The sequence below is a fragment of the Triticum aestivum genome, chromosome 5D (assembly GCF_018294505.1).
Source record: "Triticum aestivum cultivar Chinese Spring chromosome 5D, IWGSC CS RefSeq v2.1, whole genome shotgun sequence".
NCBI lineage: Eukaryota > Viridiplantae > Streptophyta > Magnoliopsida > Poales > Poaceae > Triticum > Triticum aestivum.
Window position 1 is genome coordinate 427502577 of NC_057808.1, and position 6000 is coordinate 427508576.

A 6000-nucleotide genomic window follows, 5' to 3' on the forward strand; every position below is an offset into this window, starting at 1 on the left:
GCCAACCCAACAGACACTTTCGGAGATACCCGTAGTGTACCTTTATAGTCACCCAGTTACGTTGTGACGTTTGGCACACCCAAAGTACTCCTACGGTATCCGGGAGTTGCACGATCTCATGGTCTAAGGAGAAGATACTTGACATTGGAAAAGCTCTAGCAAACGAACTACACGATCTTTGAGCTATGCTTAGGATTGGGTCTTGTCCATCACATCATTCTCCTAATGATGTGATCCCGTTATCAATGACATCCAATGTCCATAGTCAGGAAACCATGACTATCTGTTGATCAACGAGCTAGTCAACTAGAGGCTTACTAGGGACACGTTGTGGTCTATGTATTCACACATGCATTACGATTTCTGGATAACACAATTATAGCATGAACAATAGACAATTATCATGAACAAAGAAATATAATAATAACCATTTATTATTGCCTCAAGGGCATATTTCCAACAGTTAGTGCCCTCTATCTCCACCTCTCCGCATTTGAGGGCATGAATTGTGTTTTTCCGCTTACGGCCATTGGCTATTTTATAACTGAAAGGTCGCTACGACCTACCAACGTATTTAGGGGCACACATGTATGTACTTGGACCGAGGGTTACACAGCCATATATAGCAACATAACTGGCCACAATCCATCACCATGACAATGTACACTCACCACACCACCACCACGCACATATGCATGGTTGCATTTTCATTTCTAGAAACACTTGGGCAACAACAAAGATCGTGTCCTATTGGTCATATTGGCACAAGATGGGAGAACTTTATCCCTTTAAAACACAAACTAGAAAGGTTTATTACACAACCTAGTGGCTCTCTCTGAGAGTTCAACTTGGGGACTCACACACACAAACAGAGATTGCTGGGGCCAGCCATGTGTATTTGTGACAGGACTAGGAAGCAGCGGGAAGGAAGGTGTGACGCACCAGTTGTCTGTGTCTGGAGTTGATCCAGATCAGTTCCACGACTGGAGATTTCACCGCAAGATGGGCCTAATCAGGAGGAAGGGGAGAGCCCCAGGAGGCATGCTAAGCTTATGATGTAGCGGCAAATGAAGACCGCCTTGGACGGTATATGTTCTGGGCAGCACGTGTTGTTGTTTTGCAGGGTGTGCATCAGTTTGCTCCGGCTACACATGTCTCGACCGAAGGTTTTGAAGGAAATATGCCCTAGAGGCAATAATAAAGTTATTATTTATTTCCTTATTTCATGACAAATGTTTATTATTCATGCTAGAATTGTATTAACCGGAAACTTGATACATGTGTGAATACATAGACAAACATAGTGTCACTAGTATGCCTCTACTTGACTAGCTCGTTGATCAAAGATGGTTGAGTTTCCTAGCCATAGACATGAGTTGTCATTTGATTAACGGGATCACATCATTAGGAGAATGATGTGATTGACTTGACCCATTCCGTTAGCTTAGCACTTGATCGTTTAGTATGTTGCTATTGCTTTATTCATGACTTATACATGTTCCTATGACTATGAGATTATGCAACTCCCGTTTACAGGAGGAACACTTTGTGTGCTACCAAACGTCACAACGTAACTGGGTGATTATAAAGGTGCTCTATAGGTGTCTCCGAAGGTACTTGTTGAGTTGGCGTATTTCGAGATTAGGATTTGTCACTCCGATTGTCGGAGAGGTATCTCTGGGCCCTCTCGGTAATGCACATCACTATAAGCCTTGCAAGCAATGTGATTAATGAGTTAGTTGCGGGATGATGCATTACATAACGAGTAAAGAGACTTGCCGGTAACGAGATTGAACTAGGTATTGAGATACCGACGATCGAATCTCGGACAAGTAACATACCGATGACAAAGGGAACAACGTATATTGTTATGCGGTTTGACCGATAAAGATCTTCGTAGAATATGTAGGAGCCAATATGAGCATCCAGGTTCCGCTATTGGTTATTGACCGGAGACGTGTCTCGGTCATGTCTACATAGTTCTCGAACCCGTAGGGTCCGCAGGCTTAACGTTCGGTGACGATTTGTATTTGATGTACCGAAGGTAGTTCGGAGTCCCGGATGAGATCGAGGACATGACGAGGAGTCTCGAAATGGTCGAGACATAAATACTGATATATTGGACGACTATATTCAGACTTCAGAAAGGTTCCGAGTGATTCAGGTATTTTTCGGAGTACCAGAGAGTTACGGGAATTCGCCGGGGAGTATATGGGCCTTATTAGGCTTTAGGGGAAAGAGAGAGGGGAGGCTGCGCGCCCCCCAAGGCTTAGTCCGAATTGGACTAGGGGGAGGGGCGGCGACCCCTCCTTCCTTCTCTTCTCTTTTCCCTTTCCTTCTCTCCTACTCCTACTACTTGGAAGGGCTCCTAGTTCTACTAGGAAAGGGGGAATCCTACTCCTGGTGGGAGTAGGACTCCCCTAGGGCGCGCCATAGAGAGGGCCGACCCTCCGCCTCCTCCACTCCTTTATATACGGGGAGGGGGCACCCCTTGGAGACACAACAATTGATCTCTTAGCCGTGTGCGGTGCCCCCTCCACCATAATCCACCTCGATCATATCGTAGCGGTGCTTAGGCGAAGCCTAGCGTCAGCAGAATCATCATCACCGTCATCACACCGTCGTGCTGACGGAACTCTCCCTCTAAGCTCTGCTGGATCGGAGTTCGTGGGACGTCATCGAGCTGAACATGTGTTGAACTCGGTGGTGCCGTGCGTTCGGTACTTGGATCGGTTGGATCGTGAAGACGTACAACTACATCAACCGTGTTGTGCTAACGCTTCCACTTTCGGTCTACGAGGGTACGTGGACACACTCTCCCCTCTCGTTGCTATGCATCACCATGATCCTTTGCGTGCGTAGGATTTTTTTTTGAAATTACTACGTTCCCCAACAGTGGCATCCGAGCCAGGTTTATGCGTACATGTTATATGCACGAGTAGAACACAAGTGAGTTGTGGGCAATAGAAGTCATACTACTTACCAGTATGTCATACTTTGGTTCGGTGGTATTGTTGGATAAAGCGGACCGGACCGACATTACGCGTACGCTTACGCGAGACTGGTTCTACCGACGTGCTTCACACACAGGTGGCTGGCGGGTGTCAGTTTCTCCAACTTTAGTTGAACCGAGTGTGACTACGCCCGGTCCTTGAGAATGTTAAAACAACACTAACTTGACGAACTATCATTGTGGTTTTGATGCGTAGGTAAGAACGGTTCTTGCTAAGCCCGTAGCAGCCACGTAAAACTTGGAACAACAAAGTAGAGGACATCTAACTTGTTTTTGCAGGGCTTGTTGTGATGTGATATGGTCAAGGCGTGATGAGATATAAGTTTTTGTATGAGATGATCATGTTTTGTTGAAGTTATCGGCAACTAGCAGAAGCCTTATGGTTGTCTTTTTATTGCATAAGATGCAAGCGCCAAATAATTGCTTTACTTTATCACTATGCGATAGCAATAGTTGCAAGAGCAATAGTTGGCGAGACGACCATGTAACGACACGTTGATAGAGATCAAGATGATGGAGATCATGGTGTCATGCCGGTGACGATAGAGATCATGACTGTACTTCGGAGATGGAGATCAAAGGAGCAAGATGATCATGGCCATATCATGTCACATATTTTGATTGCATATGATTTTTATCTTTTATACATCTTATTTTGCTTAGTTCGGCGGTAGCTTTATAAGATGACCCCTTACTAAATTTCAAGATAAAAGTGTTCTCCCTGAGTATGCACCGTTGCCAAAGTTCGTCGTGCCGAGACACCACGTGATGATCGGATGTGATAAGCTCTACGTTAATCTACAACGGGTGCAAGCCATTTTTGCACACGAAGAATACTCGGGTTAAACTTGACGAGCCTAGCATATGCAGATATGGCCTCGGAACACTGAGACCGAAAGGTCGAGCGTGAACCATATAGTAGATATGATCAACATAGTGATGTTCACCATTGAAAACTACTCCATCTCACGTGATGATCGGACATGGTTTAGTTGATTTGGATCACGTGATCACTTAGATGATTAGAGGGATGTCTATCTAAGTGGGAGTTCTTAAGTAATATGAGTAAATTGAACTTTAATTTATCATGAACTTAGTCCTGATAATATTTGCATAACTATGTTGTAGATCAATAGCTCGCGATATAGCTCCCCGTTTATTTTTGATATGTTCCTAGAGAAAACTAAGTTGAAAGATGATAGTAGCAATGATGCGGACTGGGTCCATAATCTGAGGTTTATCCTCATTGCTGCACAGAAGAATTATGTCCTTGATGCACCGCTAGGTGACAGACCGATTGTAGGAGCAGATGCAGACGTTATGAACGTTTAGCAAGCTCGATATGATGACTACTTGATAGCTTAGTGCACCATGCTTTACGGCTTAGAATCGGGGCTTCAAAGACGTTTTGAATGCCATGGAGCATATGAGATGTTCCAAGAGTTGAAATTAGTATTTCAGACTCATGCCCATGTCGAAAGGTATGAGACCTTTGACAAGCACTTTGCCTACAAGATGGAGGAGAATTGCTCAGCTAGTGAGCATGTGCTCAGAATGTCTGAGTACTACAATCACTTGAATCAAGTGGGAGTTAATCTTTCAGATAAGATAGTGATTGGCAGAGTTCTCTAGTCACTATCACCAATTTACTAGAACTTCGTGATGAACTATAATATGCAAGGGATAACGGAAACGATTCCCAAGCTCTTCGTGATGCTGAAATCGACGAAGATAGAAATCAAGAAAAACATCAAGTGTTGATGGTTGACAAGACCACTAGTTTCAAGAAAAGGGCAAAGGGATAGAAGGGAAACTTCAAGAAGAACGGCAAGCAAGTTGCTGCTCAAGTGAAGAAGCCCAAGTCTGGACCTAAGCCTGAAACTGAGTGCTTCTGCTGCAAAGGGACTGGTCACTGGAAGCGGAACTGCCCCAAGTATTTGGTGGATAAGAAGGATGTCAAAGTGAACAAAAGTATATTTGATATACATGTTATTGATGTGTACTTTACTAGTGTTTATAGCAACCCCTCGGTATTTGATACTGATTCAGTTGCTAAGATTAGTAACTCGAAACGGAAGTTGCCGAATGAACAGAGACTAGTTAAGGGTGAAGTGACGATGTGTGTTGGAAGTGGTTCCAAGATTGATATGATCATCATCGCACACTCCCTATACTTCGGGATTAGTGTTGAACCTAAATAAGTGTTATTTGGTGTTTGCGTTGAGCATGAATATGATTTGATCATGTTTATTGCAATACGGTTATTCATTTAAGTTAGAGAACAATTGTTGTTCTGTTTACATGCATAAAACCTTCTATGGTCATAGACCCAATGAAAATGGTTTGTTGGATCTCAATCGTAGTGATACACATATTCATAATATTGAAGCCAAAAGATGCAAAGTTAATAATAATAGTGCAACTTATTTGTGGCACTGCCGTTTAGGTCATATTGGTGTAAAGCGCATGAAGAAACTCCATGCTGATGGGATTTTCGAATCACTTGATTATGAATCACTTGATGCTTGCGAACCATGCCTCATGGGCAAGATGACTAAGACTCCGTTCTCCGGAACAATGGAGCGAGCAACTAACTTATTGGAAATAATACATACTGATGTATGCGATCCGATGAGTGTTGAGGCTCGCGGCGGGTATCGTTATTTTCTGAACTTCACAGATGATTTGAGCAGATATGGGTATATCTACTTGATGAAACATGAGTCTGAAACGTTTGAAAAGTTCAAAAGAATTTCAGAGTGAAATGTAAAATCATCGTAACAAGAAAATAAAGTTTCTACGATCTGATCGCGGAGACAAATATTTGAGTTATGAGTTTGGTCTTCATTTGAAACAATGTGAAATAGTTTCGCAACTCACGCCACCTGGAACACCACAGCGTAATGGTGTGTCCGAACGTCGTAATCGTACTTTACTAGATATGGTGCGATCTATGATGTCTCTTACCGATTTACCACTATCGTTTT